We start from the raw sequence: 26,058 nt of genomic DNA on the forward strand, positions 1-26,058 counted from the left end.
TTACACAAAATACTATTATATCAAAGTGTAAGAAAAATTTGAACATTGGTGGGGGAAAAATAATGACAAATAAAAACACAAATATATCTTGATTATATAAGTATTCAGCCCCGAGACAATACAAGTTATAATCCCCTTTGGCAGCAAATACAGAAGCGAGTCTTTCTGGGTAAATTCAGAAGAGCTTTGCTCACCTGGATTGTATAATATTTGCACATTATTATTTTTACAATGCTACAAGCTCTATCAAGCTGGTTGTTGATCCTTGCTAGAGTCATTTTCAAGTCCTGCTATATATATTCTCAAGACAATTTAAGTGAAAACTGTAACTAAGCCACTCACGAACATTCAATGTTGTTGTCTTGGTAAGCAACTTCTGTGCGTATTTGGCTTTGGGTTTTAGGTTATTGTCCTGCTGAAAGGCACATTTGTATCCTAGTGTCTGATGGAAATCAAACAACCAGGTTTTCTAGGATGTTACCTGGTTTAGCTCTATTCCATTTATTTTCATCCTTAAACTCCCTAGTTCTTGCCAATGACAAGCATACCCATAACATGATACAGCCACCACCATGCTTGAAAATATGACGAGTGGTACTCAGTGATGTGTTGTGTTTCAGGACAAAAAGTGAATTTCTTTACCACATCATTTTGGTGTATTACTTTAATGCCTTATTGTAAACAAGAAGTATGTTTTGGAATATTTTTATTCTGTACAGGCTTCCTTCTTTTCACGCTGTTAATTAGGTTAGTATTGTCAGATAACTGCAATGTTGTTGATCCCATCCTCAGTTATCTCCTATGACATCCATTAACTCTGTTTTAAAGTCACCATCAGCCTCACGGTGAATCCCTGAGTGGTTTCCTTCCTCTCTGGCAACTAAGTTAGGAAGGAAGCTTGTATCTTTGTAGTGACTGGGTGTATTGATACACCACCCAAGGTGTAATTAATAACTTCACCATGCTCAAAGCGATTTCAATGTCTGTTTTTTTAACCCATCTACCAATAGGTGCCCTTCTTTGGGAGGCATTGGTAAAACTCCCTGGTCTTTGTGGTTGAATCTGTGATTGAAATTCACTGTTCGACTGAGGCAGTCATTCAAAAATCATGTTAAACACTAGCTTTGCACACATAGTGAGTCCATGCAACTTATGTGACCTGTTGAGCACATTTTTACTCCTGAACTTATTTAGGCCCTAACATGTGGTTGAATACTTATTGACTCAAGACATTTCAGCTGTTCATTTGTAAATATGTCTAAAAAATATAATTCCACTTTGATATTATGGGGTATTGTGTGTAGGCCAGTGACAAAATGTCAATGTAAAATCCATTTTAAATTCAGGCTGTAACATACAGAACAAGGGGTGAGTTATTTCTGAAGACTCTGCAGCGAGACAGACATAGTTAAGAGAAGTGGCATGACATTTGGTTTTGTTTAAACTCAGCGTTCTGATTCAGAGGGCCCTCTGAACACTGGCTGGCTGGGCCGTTGTTAGGGAGTTCTGGGAAAGAGCTTTGAGGTTGGAGAGGAGAGGAGGCTGCCAATGTCATGCAGAATGAAACCGGCACTAGGCCAAACACAGGAACAGGAAATTAAGCACATGGACTGAGACGAGATGGTCAGATATGCACACTGTGTGTAGCCTACAAACACGCACGAAAAGTTCACACACACAGGGAGGAATTGAATGCTGTGCCCTTCAATCAGGCCAGTGATTTCAGTAAACAGTAGTCCTGTAGGGTTTCTTTCCACGCGAGGTCTGGATACAGACATTACTAATTATTACGGAGAATGTATGAGGCCCTGATATAGAACACTCTGATATAGGTAGCATCATAAATTGCAACCTATTCCCTATTTAATGCACTACTTTTGACAGGGGCCCATAGGGCTCTGGTCAACATTAGTGCACCATGTAGGGAATAGGGTACCATTTAGGATGCAGCCTATACCAGAGTGTTCTACATCAGGGCCTCACACAGCCTCCCACATGTTGGATGAGGTTAATGTAGACTGCTCTGAGAACAGCCAGTAACATTTAGAAATACTCCATTAGCATGGATAAGACCCTAATGTAGATGGATGTATAAGTACAAACACATTAGATGAGTCAATATATGGACTGAACTGAGTACAGTGTGCGTGCCAGGGGATGGGCAGAGGTGTGTGACTGTTAATGGTGGTGGCTGATATTCCCTGATCCAGGAACACAAGCAGATGGAATGCTACCAACAGTGTGTGCATCTCTCCCATACCCATAGACTACTCCATTATCTACACCCCCGGAACCTACCCATAGACTACTCCATTATCTACACCCCCGTAACATACCCATAGACTATTTCATTATCTACACCCCCCGGCACCTACACATGGACTAGTCCATTATTTACACCCCCCTCTGTTACCTACCCATGGACTAGTCCATGTACACCCCTCTGTTACTACCCATGGACTATTTCATTATCTACACCCCCCCCTGGCACCTACCCATGGACTAGTCCAACTACTACACCCCTCTGTTACTACCCATGGACTATTTCATTATCTACACCCCCCCTGGCACCTACCCATGGACTAGTCCATCATCTACACCCCTCTGTTACCTAACCATGGACTATTCCATTTGCTACATATCACTGTGTTACCTACCTATGGGCAGCTACAATCTCTACATTGTTCTTACCTAGCTATGACATGACCTTGTTATTTTTATCTAGTAGCGACATGACCTTTCACGCCTGCTGACCACTGACCCCAGCATCTGTCGTCCTGGGCAACGCAACACACGACTGTGTGAGAAAACACTGCTGATGTGTGAAATAGAAACACCTTCTGGGCTACAGCTAGCTCCTCACTACACTATGTTTGCATCCCAAATGGCACCATATTCCCGGTATAGAGCACTACTACCCATGAGGCCCAGGTCAAAAGTAGTGTCCTAACAAGGGAACACAGCCTATGCTGCTGTGCTGTTGTGTGACACAGTGATATACTGCCAGCTAAATACCAGAGGGGGAGACAGAGGGGGAGACAGGTCTCAGCCGGTAACAGCTTTAAACAGCAGTATTCAGCATCCACCACCCCTCTCAGTCCAGGATCAGCACATTGTATCCAACTAATCATCAAGATGTTGATGATTCATCTAAATGAGTTGTTAGTGCTGGGCTGGAACAAAGCCTGCACCTCTTGCAGCTCTCCAGGATTGGGTGCGAGTCTCTTCTAGAGCCTCAAAGCCTGTAAGCAGTCATTGAAAATAATAATTTGTTCTTAACTGACTTGCCTGGTTAAATAAAAGGTAAAAAAAAAATGTACTTTTTTTTTTTAAAGCAAGCAGCAGAGACAGACAAGAGGTAGTCCCACAGCTGAACAGATGATCACAGCAGGTGTACAGTCTGTTAGGGGATGTCACAGACAGAATAGATAATGGCAGAGACAAAGACAGTGTGCAAAGAAGTCACTCAGTAAGTTGAGTTCACTTCATAAAAGCTAGCAACCACACCTACTGGCCTAGTCTACACTGTTAAAACAGGAGCTACGCTAGTCTACACTGTGTTAAAACAGGAGCTACGCTAGTCTACACTGTGTTGAAACAGAAGCTACGCTAGTCTACACTGTGTTAAAACAGGAGCTACGCTAGTCTACACTGTGTTAAAACAGGAGCTACGCTAGTCTACACTGTGTTAAAACAGGAGCTACGCTAGTCTACACTGTGTTAAAACAGGAGCTACGCTAGTCTACACTGTGTTAAAACAGGAGCTACGCTAGTCTACACTGTGTTGAAACAGAAGCTACGCTAGTCTACACTGTGTTAAAACAGGAGCTACGCTAGTCTACACTGTGTTAAAACAGGAGCTACGCTAGTCTACACTGTGTTAAAACAGGAGCTACGCTAGTCTACACTGTTGAAACAGAAGCTACGCTAGTCTACACTGTGTTGAAACAGAAGCTACGCTAGTCTACACTGTGTTGAAACAGAAGCTATGCTAGTCTACACTGTGTTAAAACAGGAGCTACGCTAGTCTACACTGTTGAAACAGAAGCTACGCTAGTCTACACTGTGTTGAAACAGAAGCTACGCTAGTCTACACTGTGTTGAAACAGAAGCTACGCTAGTCTACACTGTGTTTAAACAGGAGCTGCGCTAGTCTACTGGCCTAGTCTACACTGTGTTGAAACAGGAGCTACGCTAGTCTACACTGTGTTGAAACAGGAGCTACGCTAGTCTACACTGTGTTGAAACAGGAGCTACGCTAGTCTACACTGTGTTAGAACAACAGGAGCTACGCTAGTCTACTGGTCTAGTCTACACTGTTAGAACAGGAGCTACGCTAGTCTACACTGTGTTAGAACAGGAGCTACGCTAGTCTACTGGTCTAGTCTACACTGTTAGAACAGGAGCTACGCTAGTCTACACTGTGTTAAAACAGGAGCTGCGCTAGTCTAACAGACTAGGCCATTAGGAACCCTGTTAACAGAGGTAACCATAGCTCCAGTTGTTATATGAGTCTACTGTTAAACAGGTTAGCATAGGCTCCAGTTGTTCTAACTGTTAAACAGGTTAGCATAGGCTCCAGTTGTTCTAACTGTTAAACAGGTTAGCATAGGCTCCAGTTGTTCTAACTGTTAAACAGGTTAGCATAGGCTCCAGTTGTTCTAACTGTTAAACAGGTTAGCATAGGCTCCAGTTGTTCTAACTGTTAAACAGGTTAGCATAGCTCCAGTTGTTCTAACTGTTAAACAGGTTAGCATAGGCTCCAGTTGTTCTAACTGTTAAACAGGTTAGCATAGCTCCAGTTGTTCTAATTGTTAAACAGGGTTTCCTAATGGCCTAAAGTCTGTTATTACAACTGGAGCTACACTAGTGTCCTGTTAAACAGGTTTTCCTGGAGCTTTCACACACACACACACACAAACCTGTCTACTTTATAATGAATGCCCCTGCTTACACTGAAAACAGAATGGTGTTACCCTGTACCCTTTCTAACCGCGTGTTACCCTGTACCCTTTCTAACCGCGTGTTACCCTGTACCCTTTCTAACCGCGTGTTACCCTGTACCCTTTCTAACCGCGTGTTACCCTGTACCCTTTCTAACCGCGTGTTACCCTGTACCCTTTCTAACCGCGTGTTACCCTGTACCCTTTCTAACCGCGTGTTACCCTGTACCCTTTCTAACCGCGTGTTACCCTGTACCCTTTCTAACCGCGTGTTACCCTGTACCCTTTCTAACCGCGTGTTACCCTGTACCCTTTCTAACCGCGTGTTACCCTGTACTCTAACAGCTAAAGGCTATTGGCACGCAGCAGCAGGGACCTCAGCGTTACCACTACTTTAGTGCTCATAATTAAAACTAAAGCCCTGCGTGAGGAATGTTTGAGGATTAACGAGCGCATTACGTGGTGTTCAGGGGGAGAGAGAAAGATGAAATTCCAACACCAACAGAATGCAGGAGGATTAAAACAGTGGTGAGCTCTTGGTCAATATCACCAACACAGACAACACACAAAAGGTCCCCAGCAGGTAGGCTAAGCTGCTTTTGACAGTCACTCCCTCTAAAACCTGGACACTGTGGTGAGCGGCTGACAAAGTAATTAACACACACACACACACACACACACTTCGCGGCTCTCATATATCAGCCATCTGTCAGTGTGTGTGTGTGTGTACCTGTATTTCTCCACTGCATATTTAAACACAAAGCAAAGCTTTGATTTTGTCTTTTGATTTCTCCCCTCCCGGAGACTTGATCTTGCTCAGAGTACAAACAAACTATTCCGCTCTTCCTTCACTCTGAGGGATGAAAGACTCTGCTCTTATCTTCCTGTTCATCCCCAGCACCACCAAGCAGTCTCTCTGCTGCTCCCTTCAACCAGGGCCACCAAGCAGCCTCTCTGCTGCTCCCTTCAACCAGGGCCACCAAGCAGTCTCTCTGCTGCTCCCTTCAACCAGGGCCACCAAGCAGTCTCTCTGCTGCTCCCTTCAACCAGGGCCACCAAGCAGTCTCTCTGCTGCTCCCTTCAACCAGGGCCAACCAGCAGTCTCTCTGCTGCTCCCTTCAACCAGGGCCACCAAGCAGTCTCTCTGCTGCTCCCTTCAACCAGGAGTCTCTCTGCTGCTCCCTTCAACCAGGGCCAACCAGCAGTCTCTCTGCTGCTCCCTTCAACCAGGGCCAACCAGCAGTCTCTCTGCTGCTCCCTTCAACCAGGGCCACCAAGCAGTCTCTCTGCTGCTCCCTTCAACCAGGGCCAACCAGCAGTCTCTCTGCTGCTCCCTTCAACCAGGGCCAACCAGCAGTCTCTCTGCTGCTCCCTTCAACCAGGGCCAACCAGCAGTCTCTCTGCTGCTCCCTTCTACCAGGTCCAACCAGCCGTCTCTCTGCTGCTCCCTTCTACCAGGGCCACCAAGCAGTCTCTCTGCTGCTCCCTTCAACCAGCACCACCAAGCAGTCTCTCTGCTGCTCCCTTCAACCAGCACCAACAAGCAGTCTCTCTGCTGCTCCCTTCAACCAGCACCACCAAGCAGTCTCTCTGCTGCTCCCTTCAACCAGCACCACCAAGCAGTCTCTCTGCTGCTCCCTTCAACCAGGGCCACCAAGCAGTCTCTCTGCTGCTCCCTTCAGGCAGCACCACCAAGCAGTCTCTCTGCTGCTCCCTTCTACCAGGGCCACCAAGCAGTCTCTCTGTTGCTCCCTTCTACCAGGGCCACCAAGCAGTCTCTCTGCTGCTCCCTTCAACCAGCACTACCAAGCAGTCTCTCTGCTGCTCCCTTCTACCAGGGCCACCAAGCAGTCTCTCTGTTGCTCCCTTCTACCAGGGACAACCAGCCGTCTCTCTGCTGCTCCCTTCTACCAGGGCCAACCAGCAGTCTCTCTGCTGCTCCCTTCTACCAGGGCCAACCAGCCGTCTCTCTGCTGCTCCCTTCTACCAGGGCCAACCAGCAGTCTCTCTGCTACTCCCTTCTACCAGGGCCAACCAGCCGTCTCTCTGCTGCTTCCTTCTACCAGGGCCAACCAGCCGTCTCTCTGCTGCTCCCTTCTACCAGGGCTGGGAACCAGAGCAGAAGATGCAGCAGAGCCTTGAAGATGTCAGATGGGAAGCACTTGACTAACATTACCAGAGTCTTAAATAGAAAACGGCCCAACCTCTGCTCTGCCCTGCCTCTCATTCTTCAGGACCACATGGAGATTTAATACACCATGTTTTCTGCTCCAAACATTCACACAAACACAAACAAGCAGGGAAGGGAACCTTGCAAAACTTGCTGTGGACGTTAGCTAGTCAACACAACGGTGTGCATATTGATACAGAAGACAGGGACCAGAGAACTGTACTATTCATATGGATATAGAAGACAGAACAGACAGGGACCAGAGAACTACTCTCCATATGGATATAGAAGACAGAACAGACAGGGACCAGAGAACTACTCTCCATATGGATATAGAAGACAGAACAGACAGGGACCAGAGAACTACTCTCCATATGGATATAGAAGACAGAACAGACAGGGACCAGAGAACTACTCTCCATATGGATATAGAAGACAGAACAGACAGGGACCAGAGAACTACTCTCCATATGGATATAGAAGACAGAACAGACAGGGACCTACGGCACACGGTGTCTGGAGAGGCCTACGGCACACGGTGTCTGGAGAGGCCTACAGCACACTGTGTCTGGAGAGGCCTACAACACACTGTGTCTGGAGAGGCCTACAGCACACTGTGTCTGGAGAGGCCTACAGCACACTGTGTCTGGAGAGGCCTACAACACACTGTGTCTGGAGAGGCCTACAATCACAGACTGTGTCTGGAGAGGCCTCGAGAAAACTGTGTGCAGGAACAGCTGGAAAACCTGTGACCACCAACAATGGCACAGAATGTTGCCTACAGCACACTGTGTCTGGAGAGGCCTACAGCACACTGTGTCTGGAGAGGCCTACAGCACACTGTGTCTGGAGAGGCCTACAACACACTGTGTCTGGAGAGGCCTACAACACACTGTGTCTGGAGAGGCCTACAACACACTGTGTCTGGAGAGGCCTACAGCACACTGTGTCTGGAGAGGCCTACAGCACACTGTGTCTGGAGAGGCCTACAGCACACTGTGTCTGGAGAGGCCTACAGCACACTGTGTCTGGAGAGGCCTACAGCACACTGTGTCTGGAGAGGCCTACAGCACACTGTGTCTGGAGAGGCCTACAGCACACTGTGTCTGGAGAGGCCTACAGCACACTGTGTCTGGAGAGGCCTACAGCACACTGTGTCTGGAGAGGCCTACAACACACTGTGTCTGGAGAGGCCTACAGCACACTGTGTCTGGAGAGGCCTACAACACACTGTGTCTGGAGAGGCCTACAGCACACTGTGTCTGGAGAGGCCTACAGGCCTACAGCACACTGTGTCTGGAGAGGCCTACAGCACACTGTGTCTGGAGAGGCCTACAGCACACTGTGTCTGAGAGGCCTACAGCACACTGTGTCTGGAGAGGCCTACAGCACACTGTGTCTGGAGAGGCCTACAGCACACTGTGTCTGGAGAGGCCTACAGCACACTGTGTCTGGAGAGGCCTACAGCACACTGTGTCTGGAGAGGCCTACAGCACACTGTGTCTGGAGAGGCCTACAACACACTGTGTCTGGAGAGGCCCACAGCACACTGTGTCTGGAGAGGCCCACAGCACACTGTGTCTGGAGAGGCCTACAGCACACTGTGTCTGGAGAGGCCTACAGCACACTGTGTCTGGAGAGGCCTACAACACACTGTGTCTGGAGAGGCCTACAGCACACTGTGTCTGGAGAGGCCTACAGCACACTGTGTCTGGAGAGGCCTACAGCACACTATGTATGCGTGTGGGTGAGTTGGGGGAGGAACACCAGAAGGAGAGAGAACCCCCAGTGTGCTGTAGCAGCTGTCCCCCTACAGGTGTGAGAGGGGGTGTGATCTCACCTCAGACACAATGTTGACACACACCTGCTGACACACACACCTAAACAAACCCCAGGCCAGTGAGGTCACACCACCACCGCTCTGTTCTGCATGATGCCACCACCTCAGGGGAGGTCCCAGCGCATGTGTCCAGTAACATCATTTATGTGAGGTCACTACACAGACAGACAGGGCACCAATATACTGAGTCACTTCTCAAATCTGCCACCAAGCCATAGCGTGACATTAAGACTGTCACAACATACCACAGCTTGGTCACCAAGGGAAAGAATACATACAGACACACCAAACACGACAGTAGTGACCATGGGCCAAGTCCACCAACATCTAACAGCAAACAGTGAGTAGCAGTGCAGTGACAGTAGCATGGCAACATAACTGCCCCATATAAAAAGGTGAAGCAAGAGAAAATCAAATATTTATTTGACCTTTATTTAACTATGCAAGTCAGTTAAGAACAAATTCTTATTTACAATGACAGACTAATTAACCCGGACGACATTGGACCAATTGTGTGCAACCCTACAGGACTCTCAATCATGGCCGGTTGTGATACAGCCTGGAATCAAACCAGGGTCTGTAGGGATGCCTCTAGCACTGAGGTGCAGTGCCCAAGACCACTCAGGAGCCCAAAACATATGAACATGTAAGGACAAGCGTAACATTTACAGTAACCCTCCACACACTGAAACAAGTCAATGAGTCACCATCAATTAACCGTCATCCATGGCAGAGCTCAGACTGTGTCCTGGAATTAGGAATGTCCAGGACTGACAGTAAATGTAGGACAGACAATGGAAACTGAAATGTTCAGGTGGGGATATTCCAAAGCCTACGGGTGGAGAACTGAAGAACTAAATGATTCACCATACTGTAAATCCAATCGTATTCAGCACATGTGCCGTGCCGTATACAACTGGTGTAGACTTTACTGTGAAATGACTGCTGATGAGCCCTTCCCAACAATGCAGAGTTTAAAGAAGAATGAAAAATTAGTAACAATAAACTCTACTTAGCAACAGCAGAACATGATGCATCTGGTGTTACCCAGGAGGACTGACAGTATTAAACCATGATGCATCTGGTGTTACCCAGGAGGACTGACAGTAATAAACCATGATGCATCTGGTGTTACCCAGGAGGAATGACAGTAATAAATCATCTGGTGTTACCCAGAAGGACTGACAGTAATAAACCATGATGCATCTGGTGTTACCCAGGAGGACTGACAGTAATAAACCATGATGCATCTGGTGTTACCCAGGAGGACTGACAGTAATAAATCATCTGGTGTTACCCAGGAGGACTGACAGTAATAAACCATGATGCATCTGGTGTTACCCAGGAGGACTGACAGTAATAAAGAATCTGATGTCACCCAGGAGGACTGACAGTAATAAAGAATCTGCTGTCACCCAGGAGGACTGACAGTAATAAAGAATCTGGTGTTACCAAGGAGGACTGACAGTAATAAATCATCTGGTGTTACCCAGGAGGACTGACAGTAATAAACCATGATGCATCTGGTGTTACCCAGGAGGACTGACAGTAATAAACCATGATGCATCTGGTGTTACCCAGGAGGACTGACAGTAATAAAGAATCTGGTGTTACCAAGGAGGACTGACAGTAATAAACCATGATGCATCTGGTGTTACCCAGGAGGACTGACAGTAATAAACCATGATGCATCTGGTGTTACCCAGGAGGACTGACAGTAATAAACCATGATGCATCTGGTGTTACCCAGGAGGACTGACAGTAATAAACCATGATGCATCTGGTGTTACCCAGGAGGACTGACAGTAATAAACCATGATGCATCTGGTGTTACCCAGGAGGACTGACAGTAAGTACAGGACTTTATAGGAAATGGAAAGTGAAACCGTCAGGTGGGGAAACTACGGACCTTCCCAGGTTGACTTGGTGAGAAACAGACTGGAATGAACATGTTCAGTGGTCTGATGAGTCAAGTACAAACACATGCATGCAGACACAGCCCCGTGTTTCCACAGTAAACAACCTTTGGACTCTAGCTTCTGAAGCCCAAGTACAGGTGACACACACACTGCCAGTCACTAATGGACTAAAAGCTAATGCTTCATTACACACACAGGACGTACAAGCGGCACTATACAATCCCTCTGTAAATCTTCACCTTTCAGACCACTACTGTTCACCTGAACCTCCCTGTAAGAACCACCCGTCCTTAACTGTCCCACTTCACCAGGTGTCCCACTTCACCAGGTGTCCCACTTCACCAGGTGTCCCACTTTACATTGGAGTCATTTAGCAGTTGCCATTATCCAGAGCGACTTAGTTAGTTCATTCATCTTAAAATAGCGAGGTGAGACAACCACATATCACAGGTAGAGAAAGTACATTTTCCCTCAATAATGTAGCTCAGTAGAGTCAGAGTTTGTAAGCAGGGAAAAAGTCAAGTGTAAATTCACGAAAGAGGTGCTTGTGGGATTTCTTAAAATACTATTTGAAGCTGTAGGGTTTCAGATGTTTTCAGAAGACGGACAGGGACTCTGCTGTCCTAGCTTCATGGGGAAGCTGGTTCCACCATTGGGGTGCCAGGACAGAGAAGAGGTTGGACTGGGCTGAGCTGGAGCTGCCCTCCCGTAGGGGTAGGAGAGGCAAGAGACCAGAGGTGGCAGAACAGTACTCTGGTTGGGATGTAGGGTTTGAACATAGCCTGAAGGTAGGGAGGGTTAGGTCATAATAATAATAATAATAATAATAATAATAATATAATATATGGTCATCTTGCTGCTCCGTAGGTAAGTACCAGGGTCTTGTATGTGAATCTACTATGGATAGAAAGTGAATGTCTTGTAATACGATGAATATATTATTAAACTGTGGCAAGTGACTATTATTAAAAGTGAACGGTGGGAGAGAAAAACAATAAATTAAATACATCTGACAACGTCAGGAAAACCATGTGCCCAGGCTTCCATGGGGCAGAGGTCACGCTTCCATGGGGCAGAGGTCAGCGTGTCGTTGGGATTCTGGATGACCAGAAAGACAGAATGACTAGAAGCTGCCATGTGGGGAATCCTAAGTAACTTATTTCATCTTGTTCTTGATACCATGTATTGTTGTGGTGTTTTGACTGATTTCATGTCAACCTAGCGAACCAACAACTTTAACAATGTATATGAGGGACAACAAGTGTTCATTCACCAAATGTTTTGTTCTCAATAAACACTGGAGCTGAAATATAGTTAACGTGGTCAACAATCTAATCCAACCCGTCTGTTTTGCCCCATAGTTGTACCCTCGTCGGTTCTGTTGCCTTCGTCGGTTCTGTATAGAAATCAAGAGCTGGGGTTGTTTTCATTGTGTTTTCTCTTCTCCCCCACACGTTCTTAAGCAGACAGACACGGGTCTTTGTTCCACAAAACATTATTCTGAATTGTCTACCAAGCGGTCCTCTTCAGATGAGACATGACCCCAAATTAACCCTTGTGGAGAGCTATTAGTCTGCCTGAACATTAGGAGCAACGGCCATGTTCACAATTGACAGGGGGGTTTTGAATAGGGAACGGTGTTGCAGTAATTTGAGCCCACAGAAAATCAACACACGACACGTTGTCCACTTTCAGTATGTGTGAGACTCAGACAATGATGCATGGACGTGGTGGAAGGAAACAGCACCTGGCTCTGTGTGGGTGTCCAGTAAGCAGATGGTTGTGTTGGGGAGACCATCCAAGATTCTCCACACACACACACCAAAATCTAGCTCTTCAATAATGGAAATGTTCATTTAACGTTAATCCCTATGAAGGGTTGTGAAACAAACTTATACAGTCTTTTATGACAGAGATGACTCTTTACGGGGGATGGAGGAGAGAGGAGAAGGGATGGAGGAGAGAAGAGAAGGGATGGAGGCGAGAGGAGAAGGGATGGAGGCGAGAGGAGAAGGGATGGAGGCGAGAGGAGAAGGGATGGAGGCGAGAGGAGAAGGGATGGAGGCGAGAGGAGAAGGGATGGAGGAGAGAGGAGAAGGGATGGAGGCGAGAGGAGAAGGGATGGAGGCGAGAGGAGAAGGGATGGAGGCGAGAGGAGAAGGGATGGAGGCGAGAGGAGAAGGGATGGAGGCGAGAGGAGAAGGGATGGAGGAGAGAGGTGAGAGGAGAAGGGATGGAGGCGAGAGGAGAAGGGATGGAGGCGAGAGGAGAAGGGATGGAGGCGAGAGGAGAAGGGATGGAGGCGAGAGTAGAAGGGATGGAGGCGAGAGGAGAAGGGATGGAGGCGAGAGGAGAAGGGATGGAGGCGAGAGGAGAAGGGATGGAGGAGAGAGTAGAAGGGATGGAGGAGAGAGAGAAGGGATGGAGGAGAGAGTAGAAGGGATGGAGGAGAGAGTAGAAGGGATGGAGGAGAGAGTAGAAGGGATGGAGGAGAGAGTAAAAGGGATGGAGGAGAGAGTAAAAGGGATGGAGGAGAGAGTAAAAGGGATGGAGGAGAGAGGAGAAGGGATGGAGGAGAGAGGAGAAGGGATGGAGGAGAGAGGAGAAGGGATGGAGGAGAGAGGAGAAGGGATGGAGGAGAGAGGAGAAGGGATGGAGGAGAGAGGAGAAGGGATGGAGGAGAGAGGGAGAGAAAGAACACATACAATGTTGACTCTAAACAAGGCAGGTCCAGTGACTACAGAACGGGGGGGCTGTTCCGTTCTAGGGACAGAGGGGTACGGACAACGTGACAACACACACACACACACATTTGGGTTTGAGCAGGAAACATGAATCAATAGCGTCAGTGTATACTGTGTCCATGTTCTGCATGAAAGACAAACAAACAGGCCCATTACTCATGGTCAGTCTCAGACACAAACAGAGAGAGAGAGTCCCAGAGAGAGGAGGGGAAAATGCTCCCTCTGTTTTTGTCCCTCTCCTTTTGACCTTGAGGGGGCAGGGGCTCTTCCTGTTCTGGGTCTGAACCACTACAGCATGTGGTGACTGACTCTGCTTTCTCTACATGGGGTTCAAAGCCCAACGCTGAACTGCATTCAGCATTAGATGGGATATGGGAATGAGACGAGACAGTGCTCTTACACGTCACCTACTTGTTGGAATGGCTATACAAGCAGCCAATGGGTATGTCCATTGACAATGTCATGCAGGCTCCCATTGCAGCCTTTATTCTACCTAAATGCATGTGTTCAGTTGACAGACGCAATGGTGGAAGTGATGCCTAGAACATTGGGAAATCCAGCCCAAACCAGGCACAGAGACCAGGTAACACATTAGCCTACAGCCAACATGGCTGAATACATGCATGTTGCCTGGAGAATAGTTTCTCCTGAAGTCTGCTTGTAGGATGAGATGCTGTAGGGCGGTATTTTATTAGGATCCCCATTAGGTAGGCTACGGAGTAAAAGCCTTGTCGTTTCACAAATCTGTTGAGCACAACTCCCAACGAGTGAAATGCAAATTGTTGGTCTGTTTTGAAGAGCTCCCAAACACCGAGGTTAATGTTTGAAAACCATGCAGTCGTTTATGATAACATCCCGCTGCAATACACATAGCAAACGCATCTAACGTTACTAAGCTACTTTCACCTACAAACCGTGCAACAGTAGCAGCCCACTCACTGTATCATTGCCACGCAACATTGTAGCCGCGTGACTGGTTAACGAGTTACTGAGATTTGTTCCATTGATTAGGACCGGAACTCACACGCTAGATTTATTACAAAATTAACACCACACTATAGCCTTCTAGGCCCTTTTCTTAACTCACTCCCCAGTTGTAAGGGCACAAGACATGTCTACCAAGCATTAGGATCCCGTTGTTATCACACTGTCACAGAGCCAGACCAACAATCTGTCGATTCCTTCACATCATTCTTAACCAAACTCAGCCGCAGAGAAGTTCAAATACACGGCCATGACCGGTCGCTTACCTCAGGAATTTGTAGTTGAACACGAACTCGCAGTCCTAATCGGTTCGTCTCCTCTATTTTTACAACCAAAACGAAGTCCTAAAAAAGTTCAGTTCTTCCCCGGGAGAGAAAACATTGTGAGATGCCGAAAGGGAGCGAGCGAGCAACGACGCTCTAAATCCCGGGAAATATGACACGGTATGGAAGTTTGACACTTTCCCCACGACAAGAGATTTTTCTTCACGCCCAAAAAACGGAAATACAGAATGAATTCAAATGTGTTTCATATTCAAAGACGAACACACTGTTGGATTAAGTCCGCCCTGATGAATTGGCAAGAAACTGCACGTTGAACTGTAACGCCCGCGGTAAAGCGACCAAGAAAAAGAGGGATGGAGTATCTTCTCCCACTCCTCCCCCTCTCTCTCTCTCTCTCTCAAGAAAATACACCGAGCCTGTACGGATCAGTTTACACACAAGACGGGGAGAGACTCTGCAAACTATCGTTGAAGCCAGAGAAAAACAACTGAGCACTCCACCCTCTTCTTTTCAGTGGCAGCGCCCAATAAAAAGAGAGATGGAGTATCTTCTCTCTCTCCTCCCCCACAGTGCATTAGACCGAGCCTGTCCGGATCAGTTTACTCACACGACCGGGAGAGACTCTGCAAACTGCCGTGAAAGTCTGAGAAAACCAATTTAACCCTCCACCCTCTTCTTTTCACCGGAGACGAGAAGTAACCACTGGAAGCCCCGCGAGCAGCTTTGTTCAAAGTTCGGAATGAAGTCTGTACAACGCTGAACAATTCCAGAATAAACTGGAACATTGTAGGCTAACGCTAGGCTATATTGTAATCTGTTCTAGTTTTATATCGATGAGACTATTATGCTATATGAACATCCAACCTCGTTGTAGGACCGACTGTCCCCCTTTCTGAAAATGGTTTTCATAGCCCACGGTGGGGTCAAATCCTACTTGACCTTGCAGTCGCCTATAATGCACGGCTCGTGGAGACAATAGTTCCATTGTTTCCTATATTTGGTTAGGGGGCAGTGTGGAGGTATTAGGTAAATAACATACCTCGAAGGTATGTTACAGCAGGCCTAATGTCATTATTGCTTTATCAATTATAACTGAAGCAGGCTAATACACAATGCTTCAACACACCCCTAACATCTGTCAAGATGTAATAGATCTTTGTTTGTGTGTTTTTCTACTCATTCATTTGTACTCAGTTCTCAACTGGGTCACACAGTTGCTGTGGAAATTTCAAAGGAGTCATTGAAGTCAGACAGTGTTTGGAGAGGAACAGATTAAGCCTGGCCATGCTAGACTGGGTCCAGAGGAACAGATGAAGCCTGGCCATGCTAGACTGGGTCCAGAGGAACAGATTAAGCCTGGCCATGCTAGACTGTGTCCAGAGGAACAGATTAAGCCTGGCCATGCTAGACTGGGTCCAGAGGAACAGATTAAGCCTGGCCATCCAGAGGAACTAAGCCTGGCCATGCTGGGTCCAGAGGAACAGATGAAGCCTGGCCATGCTCCAGAGGAACAGATTAAGCCTGGGACCAGAGGAACAGATTAAGCCTGGCCATGCTAGACTGGGTCCAGAGGAACAGATTAAGCCTGGCCATGCTAGACTGGGTCCAGAGGAACAGATTAAGCCTGGCCATGCCTGGTCCAGAGGAACTAGCCACTGGGTCCAGAGGAACAGATTAAGCCTGGCCATGCTAGACTGGGTCCAGAGGAACAGATTAAGCCTGGCCATGCTAGACTGGGTCCAGAGGAACAGATTAAGCCTGGCCTGGCCATGCTAGACTGGGTCCAGAGGAACAGATTAAGCCTGGCCATGCTAGACTGGGTCCAGAGGAACAGATTAAGCCTGGCCATGCTAGACTGGGTCCAGAGGAACAGATTAAGCCTGGCCATGCTAGACTGGGTCCAGAGGAACAGATTAAGCCTGGCCATGCCTGGCAGAGGAACAGATTAAGCCTGGCCTAGACTGGGTCCAGAGGAACAGATTAAGCCTGGCCATGCTAGACTGGGTCCAGAGGAACAGATTAGCCATGCTAGACTGGGTCCAGAGGAACAGATTAAGCCTGGCCATGCTAGACTGGGTCCAGAAGAACAGATTAAGCCTGGCCATGCTAGACTGGGTCCAGAGGAACAGATTAAGCCTGGCCATGCTAGACTGGGTCCAGAGGAACAGATTAAGCCTGGCCATGCTAGACTAAGCCTGGCCATGCTAGACTGGGTCCAGAGGAACAGATTAAGCCTGGCCATGCTAGACTGGGTCCAGAGGAACAGATTAAGCCTGGCCATGCTAGACTGGGTCCAGAGGAACAGATTAAGCCTGGCCATGCTAGACTGGGTCCAGAGGAACAGATTAAGCCTGGCCATGCTAGACTGGGTCCAGAGGAACAGATTAAACCTGGCCATGCTAGACTGTGTCCAGAGGAACAGATTAAGCCTGGCCATGCTAGACTGGGTCCAGAGGAACAGATTAAGCCTGGCCATGCTAGAACACTGGGTCCAGAGGAACAGATTAAGCCTGGCCATGCTAGACTGGGTCCAGAGGAACAGATTAAGCCTGGCCATGCTAGACTGGGTCCAGAGGAACAGATTAAGCCTGGCCATGCTAGACTGGGTCCAGAGGAACAGATTAAGCCTGGCCATGCTAGACTGGGTCCAGAGGAACAGATTAAGCCTGGCCATGCTAGACTGGGTCCAGAGGAACAGATTAAGCCTGGCCATGCTAGACTGGGTCCAGAGGAACAGATTAAACCTGGCCATGCTAGACAGATTAAGCCTGGGTCCAGAGGAACAGATTAAGCCTGGCCATGCTAGACTGGGTCCAGAGGAACAGATTAAGCCTGGCCATGCTAGACTGGGTCCAGAGGAACAGATTAAGCCTGGCCATGCTAGACTGGGTCCAGAGGAACAGATTAAGCCTGGCCAGACTGGGTCCAGAGGAACAGATTAAGCCTGGCCATGCTAGACTGGGTCCAGAGGAACAGATTAAGCCTGGCCATGCTAGACTGGGTCCAGAGGAACAGATTAAGCCTGGCCATGCTCCAGAGGAACAGAGCCTGGGTCCAGAGGAACAGATTAAGCCTGGCCATGCTAGACTGGGTCCAGAGGAACAGATTAAGCCTGGCCATGCTAGACTGGGTCCAGAGGAACAGATTAAGCCTGGCCATGCTAGACTGGGATTAAGCCTGGCCATGCTAGACTGGGTCCAGAGGAACAGATTAAGCCTGGCCATGCTAGACTGGGTCCAGAGGAACAGATTAAGCCTGGCCATGCTAGACTGGGTCCAGAGGAACAGATTAAGCCTGGCCATGCTAGACTGGGTCCAGAGGAACAGATTAAGCCTGGCCATGCTAGACTGGGTCCAGAGGAACTGGGCCATCCAGAGGAACAGATTAAGCCTGGCCATGCTAGACTGGGTCCAGAGGAACAGATTAAGCCTGGCCATGCTAGACTGGGTCCAGAGGAACAGACTGGGTTAAGCCTGGCCATGCTAGACTGGGTCCAGAGGAACAGATTAAGCCTGGCCATGCTAGACTGGGTCCAGAGGAACAGATTAAGCCTGGCCATGCTAGACTGGGTCCAGAGGAACAGATTAAGCCTGGCCATGCTAGACTGGGTCCAGAGGAACAGATTAAGCCTGGCCATGCTAGACTGGGTCCAGAGGAACAGATTAAGCCTGGCCATGCTAGACTGGGTCCAGAGGAACAGATTAAGCCTGGCCATGCTGGGTCCAGAGGAACAGAGCCTGGCCATGCTAGACTGGGTCCAGAGGAACAGATTAAGCCTGGCCATGCTAGACTGGGTCCAGAGGAACAGATTAAGCCTGGCCATGCTAGACTGGGTCCAGAGGAACAGATTAAGCCTGGCCATGCTAGACTGGGTCCAGAGGAACAGATTAAGCCTGGCCATGCTAGACTGGGTCCAGAGGAACAGATTAAGCCTGGCCATGCTAGACTGGGTCCAGAGGAACAGATTAAGCCTGGCCATGCTAGACTGGGTCCAGAGGAACAGATTAAGCCTGGCCCTAGACTGGGTCCAGAGGAACAGATTAAGCCTGGCCATGCTAGACTGGGTCCAGAGGAACAGATTAAGCCTGGCCATGCTAGACTGGGTCCAGAGGAACAGATTAAGCCTGGCCATGCTAGACTGGGTCCAGAGGAACAGATTAAGCCTGGCCATGCTAGACTGGGTCCAGAGGAACAGATTAAGCCTGGCCATGCTAGACTGGGTCCAGAGGAACAGATTAAGCCTGGCCATGCTAGACTGGGTCCAGAGGAACAGATTAAGCCTGGCCATGCTAGACTGGGTCCAGAGGAACAGATTAAGCCTGGCCATGCTAGACTGGGTCCAGAGGAACAGATTAAGCCTGGCCATGCTAGACTGGGTCCAGAGGAACAGATTAAGCCTGGCCATGCTAGACTGGGTCCAGAGGAACAGATTAAGCCTGGACTGGGTCCAGAGGAACAGATTAAGCCTGGCCATGCCTAGACTGGGTCCAGAGGAACAGATTAAGCCTGGCCATGCTAGACTGGGTCCAGAGGAACAGATTAAGCCTGGCCATGCTAGACTGGGTCCAGAGGAACAGATTAAGCCTGGCCATGCTAGACTGGGTCCAGAGGAACAGATTAAGCCTGGCCATGCTAGACTGGGTCCAGAGGAACAGATTAAGCCTGGCCATGCTAGACTGTGTCCAGAGGAACAGATTAAGCCTGGCCATGCTAGACTGGGTCCAGAGGAACAGATTAAGCCTGGCCATGCTAGACTGGGTCCAGAGGAACAGATGAAGCCTGGCCATGCTAGACTGGGTCCAGAGGAACAGATTAAGCCTGGCCATGCTAGACTGGGTCCAGTAAAAACCACCAGGCTGGACCGGGGCTGCTGGACACACTTAGGACAACATTAGGGCTGCGTCTCAAATGCCACCCTATTCCCTTTATAGTGCACTGCTTTTCTCTGGGGTTCATAGGGCCTGGTCAAAAGTAGTGCACTATAAAGGGAATAGAGTTCGATTTGGGATGCACAGAGGGTCTGAAAGGTCAACAATAAAGCCACCTGCTCCTTTTCAAAGCCTGGTGTCGGCCATTGGCTTTTGACCCCACTGTGACCTTTCTACATGCCAGGCTTTTATATGACTTGTGCATGTGTAGTCCTCCACGTTGTTGTTTCTAGTCTATTGAGGTGTGTGTGTCAGCTCCTATTCATGTTCAGTGAGCTTACTACACACAACTAAACCCAGCCCGTTCTCTCATTCCACTCAAGTGCCTCTTAGAGCCACCATAAGCCTGGCCAGCGACAGCAATGCTTTTTACTGCCAGATATTATGGTGGTGACTGACTGAATGGGGACTGGTGACTGACTGAATGGGGACTGGTGACTGACTGAATGGGGACTGGGGACTGACTGAATGGGGACTGGTGACTGACTGAATGGGGACTGGTGACTGACTGAATGGGGACTGGGGACTGACTGAATGGGGACTGGTGACTGACTGAATGGGGACTGGGGACTGACTGAATGGGGACTGGTGACTGACTGAATGGGGACTGGTGACTGACTGAATGGGGACTGGTGACTGACTGAATGGTGATGCCTCTGTATAAGGCTGCTCCTCTTACTCAACCACACCTTGACAACCACAACCCTTTCTGTTCACACACAGAAGAGCTGGGGCTGTGGTATGTGTGTGTGTGTGTGTGTGTGTGTACTGGGTGTCAGCGGTGAATGATTTATGAGTATGCAAATGAGGCTGTCAGAGGACAGTGTGGAGTCTGCCCTGAAGGCCTGTAAGGGACAGAAACACACACACACACACACACACACATACTGACATATCAAAGCAGAGACTGACAGACAGAGGGAAATAATGACTGAATGAACAAAACAGGAGAGAGAGACAGAATGAGACACAGGCAGAAGGAGAGGGAGAGAGACAGAATGAGACACAGGCAGAGGGAGAGAGAGAGGGACAGAATGAGACACAGGCAGAGGGAGAGGGAGAGAGACAGAATGAGACACAGGCAGAGGGAGAGAAAGAGAGGGACAGAATGAGACACAGGCAGGCAGAGGGTGAGAGAGAGAGTGACAGAATGAGACACAGGCAGAGAGAGATAGAGACAGAATGAGACACAGGCAGAGGGAGAGAGAGAGAGAGACAGAATGAGACACAGGCAGAGGGTGAGAGAGAGAGACAGAATGAGACACAGGCAGAGGGAGAGAGAGAGACAGAATGAGACACAGGCAGAGGGAGAGAGAGAGAGAGAGACAGAATGAGACACAGGCAGAGGGAGAGAGAGAGAGAGACAGAATGAGACACAGGCAGAGGGTGAGAGAGAGAGAGAATGAGACACAGGCAGAGGGAGAGAGAGAGAGACAGAATGAGACACATGCAGAGGGAGAGAGAGAGAGAGACAGAATGAGACACATGCAGAGGGAGAGAGAGAGAGACAGAATGAGACACATGCAGAGGGAGAGAGAGAGAGACAGAATGAGACACAGGCAGAGGGAGAGAGAGAGAGAGACAGAATGAGACATGCAGAGGGAGAGAGAGAGAATGAGACACATGCAGAGAGAGAGAGAGAAAGAGAGACAGAATAAGTCACATGCAGAGGGAGAGAGAGAGAGAGAGAGAGAATGAGACACATGCAGAGGGAGAGAGAGAGAGACAGAATGAGACACAGGCAGAGAGAGAGAGAGAAAGAGAGACAGAATGAGACACAGGCAGAGGGAGAAAGAGAAAGAGAGAGACAGAATGAGACACATGCAGAGAGAGAGAGAGAGAGGCAGAATGAGACACAGGCAGAGGGAGAGAGAGACAGAATGAGACACAGGCAGAGAGAGAGAGAGACAGAATGAGACACATGCAGAGAGAGAGAGAGAAAGAGAGACAGAATGAGACACAGGCAGAGGGAGAAAGAGAAAGAGAGAGACAGAATGAGACACATGCAGAGAGAGAGAGAGAGAGGCAGAATGAGACACAGGCAGAGGGAGAGAGAGAGAGACAGAATGAGACACAGGCAGAGAGAGAGAGAGACAGAATGAGACACATGCAGAGAGAGAGAGAGAGAGAGAGACAGAATGAGACACAGGCAGAGGGAGAAAGAGTAATGACAGCCCGACTCAGAAAATTAAATTAAATTGTGACTGACCATGGAACACTCCACTCCGCTATTTACAGTTATCTGTTGTGGTTCTCAGTAATGAACCAATTGTCTGCTCTCAATGGAACTGTCACAGAGTTGTTTACCAGAGCCATGACAAAGAACCGAGGGTGGCGCAGAAAAAACCATTAAGACAAAGAGGAATTGATGAGGGGAAGGAGGGAGAATGCTGAGGCTCGCACTGTCACGAATCTCAACATTTGTTTTTACTTGTTTTTCTGCAGGTTAACAAATAATGAATATTGATCATGTAATCATGGTGAATGGGCTATTTTCTTTGCAATCATGTGGAACTGCAAATTGAGTGATTATTCATAGAAAATTACTGTGACAATGACTTCTTCTCATCACAATAGAGGTGAACTAGACAGGTAGGAAAGGTGAACAGGTCTCCATTCACCAATGTTACAGTGACAGTGCCCTCTACTGGTTGGAAATGGTGGTGCATCAAAACAACAACAGTCAAACGCTTGCTTAACAGTCGGAAAGACGAGCAAAATATTTTAGTTTTTTGCTAATCTAGACGCTTATTCTCAAAATTGTGTTTACAGTAATCTGTCTTCCAACCACTTTGTCTTCTTCATCCTCATAGATCTTGGAATGTGGAGCCCAGGCATGTTCATGAGAGACTGCTGGTGGAATAGGGAGAGGGGGGACTGTGGATGGAATAAGGAGAGGGGAGGACTGTGGATGGAATAAGGAGAGGGGGAGGACTGTGGATGGAATAGGGAGAGGGGAGGACTGTCAATGGAATAGGGAGAGGGGGAGGACTGCCGATGGAATAGGGAGAGGGGAGGACTGTGGATGGAATAGGGAAAGGGGAGGACTGTCAATGGAATAAGGAGAGGGGAGGACTGTGGATGGAATAAGGAGAGGGGGAGGACTGTGGATGGAATAGGGAGAGGACTGTAGATGGAATAGGGAGAGGGGAGGACTGTGGATGGAATAGGGAAAGGGGAGGACTGTAGATGGAATAAGGAGAGGGGAGGACTGTGGATGGAATAAGGAGAGGGGAGGACTGTAGATGGAATAAGGAGAGGGGAGGACTGTGGATGGAATATGGAGAGGGTAGGACTGTGGATGGAATAGGGAGAGGGGAGGACTGTAGATGGAATAGGGAGAGGGGAGGACTGTGGATGGAATAAGGAGAGGGGAGGACTGTAGATGGAATAGGGAGAGGGGAGGACTGTGGATGGAATAAGGAGAGGGGAGGACTGTAGATGGAATAAGGAGAGGGGAGGACTGTGGATGGAATAGGGAGAGGGGAGGACTGTGGATGGAATAAGGAGAGGGGAGGACTGTGGATGGAATAAGGAGAGGGGAGGACTGTGGATGGAATAGGGAGAGGGGAGGACTGTAGATGGAATAAGGAGAGGGGAGGACTGTGGATGGAATAAGGAGAGGGGAGGACTGTGGATGGAATAGGGAGAGGGGAGGACTGTGGATGGAATAAGGAGAGGGGAGGACTGTGGATGGAATAGGGAGAGGGGAGGACTGTGGATGGAATAGGGAGAGGGGAGGACTGTGGATGGAATAAGGAGAGGGGAGGACTGTGGATGGAATAGGGAGAGGGAGGACTGTGGATGGAATAAGGAGAGGGGAGGACTGTGGATGGAATAAGGAGAGGGGAGGACTGTAGATGGAATAGGGAGAGGGGAGGACTGTAGATGGAATAAGGAGAGGGGAGGACTGTGGATGGAATAAGGAGAGGGGAGGACTGTGGATGGAATGGAATAGGACTGTGGATGGAATAGGGAGAGGGGAGGACTGTGGATGGAATAGGGAGAGGGGAGGACTGTGGATGGAATAGGGAGAGGGAGGACTGTTGATGGAATAAGGAGAGGGGAGGACTGTGGATGGAATGGGGAGAGGGTAGGACTGTGGATGGAATAGGGAGGGGAGGACTGTGGATGGAATAGGGAGAGGGAGGACTGTGGATGGAATAAGGAGAGGGGAGGACTGTGGATGGAATGGATGGATGGAATAGGGAGAGGGGAGGACTGTGGATGGAATAAGGAGAGGGAGGACTGTGGATGGAATAGGGAGAGGGGAGGACTGTGGATGGAATAAGGGAGAGGGAGGACTGTGGATGGAATAAGGATGGAGGGAGAGGGTAGGACTGTGGATGGAATAAGGAGAGGGGAGGACTGTGGATGGAATAGGGAGAGGGGAGGACTGTGGATGGAATAGGGAGAGGGAGGACTGTGGATGGAATAGGGAGAGGGGAGGACTGTGGATGGAATAGGGAGAGGGTAGGACTGTGGATGGAATAGGGAGAGGGGAGGACTGTGGATGGAATAGGGAGAGGGGAGGACTGTGGATGGAATAGGGAGAGGGGAGGACTGTGGATGGAATAGGGAGAGGGGAGGACTGTGGATGGAATAGGGAGAGGGGAGGACTGTGGATGGAATAGGGAGAGGGTAGGACTGTGGATGGAATAGGGAGAGGGGAGGACTGTCAATGGAATAGGGAGAGGGGAGGACTGTGGATGGAATAGGGAGAGGGGAGGACTGTCAATGGAATAGGGAGAGGGGAGGACTGTGGATGGAATAGGGAGAGGGGAGGACTGTGGATGGAATAGGGAGGGGAGGACTGTGGATGGAATAGGGAGAGGGGGAGGACTGTGGATGGAATAGGGAGAGGGGAGGACTGTGGATGGAATAAGGAGAGGGGAGGACTGTGGATGGAATAGGGAGAGGGGAGGACTGTGGATGGAATAAGGAGAGGGGGAATAAGTGGAGTGGAGATATTGAAAATGAAAATGGGAGAAAAAATACTTTATTTTAAACCCAAAGAGAGAGAGAGAGTCCGTCTGTGACGGGCCTCAACTCAGTGGTTCTTGTCACTGTGATTTATTACAGTCAAATATCACAATACTGAGATTACAGAAAAGGAGTGTACGCACACCCATACTGTACAGACACAGACAAACACACACACACACTGTACAGACACAGACAAACACACACACACTGTACAGACACAGACAAACACACACATACTGTACAGACACAGACAAACACACACACACACACTGTACAGACACAGACAAACACACACACACTGTACAGACACAGACAAACACACACACACACACTGTACAGACACAGACAAACACACACACACTGTACAGACACAGACAAACACACACACACACACTGTACAGACACAGACACAGACAGAACAGACAAACACACACACACACTGTACAGACACAGACAAACACACACACACACTGTACAGACACAGACAAACACACACACACTGTACAGACACAGACAAACACACACACACACACTGTACAGACACAGACAACACACACACACACACTGTACAGACACAGACACACACACACTGTACAGACACAGACAAACACACACACACTGTACAGACACAGACAAACACACACACACACTGTACAGACACAGACAACACACACACACACACTGTACAGACACAGACAAAACACACACACACTGTACAGACACAGACAAACACACACACACACTGTACAGACACAGACAAACACACACACACTGTACAGACACAGACACACACACACACACTGTACAGACACAGACAAACACACACACACACTGTACAGACACAGACACAGACACAGACAAACACACACACATACTGTACAGACACAGACAAACACACACACACACTGTACAGACACAGACAAACACAAACACACACACACACTGTACAGACACAGACAAACACAAACAAACACACACACACACACTGTACAGACACAGACAAACACACACACACACTGTACAGACACAGACAAACACACACACACACTGTACAGACACAGACAACACACACACACACACACTGTACAGACACACACACTGTACAGACACAGACAAACACACACACACACTGTACAGACACAGACAAACACACACACACACTGTACAGACACAGACAAACACACACACACACTGTACAGACACAGACAAACACACACACACACACTGTACAGACACAGACAAACACACACACACACTGTA

At 48.5% G+C, this 26,058-nt stretch overlaps 1 protein-coding gene across 1 annotated transcript in view; it reads right to left on the reverse strand.

The window, feature by feature from the left end:
• LOC118381655 (plexin-B2-like) overlaps nt 1–15,820 on the reverse strand; it is a gene marked incomplete at its 3' end in the record, with an annotated part of 185,802 nt that extends 169,982 nt beyond the window's left edge. The window contains exon 1 of the mRNA XM_052507059.1: nt 14,867–15,820. The remainder of the gene's footprint in view (nt 1–14,866) is intronic.
• Nucleotides 15,821–26,058: the final 10,238 nt, after the last annotated feature.

This window comes from Oncorhynchus keta, unplaced genomic scaffold, assembly GCF_023373465.1.
Source record: "Oncorhynchus keta strain PuntledgeMale-10-30-2019 unplaced genomic scaffold, Oket_V2 Un_contig_284_pilon_pilon, whole genome shotgun sequence".
Classification (NCBI taxonomy): Eukaryota; Metazoa; Chordata; class Actinopteri; order Salmoniformes; family Salmonidae; genus Oncorhynchus; species Oncorhynchus keta.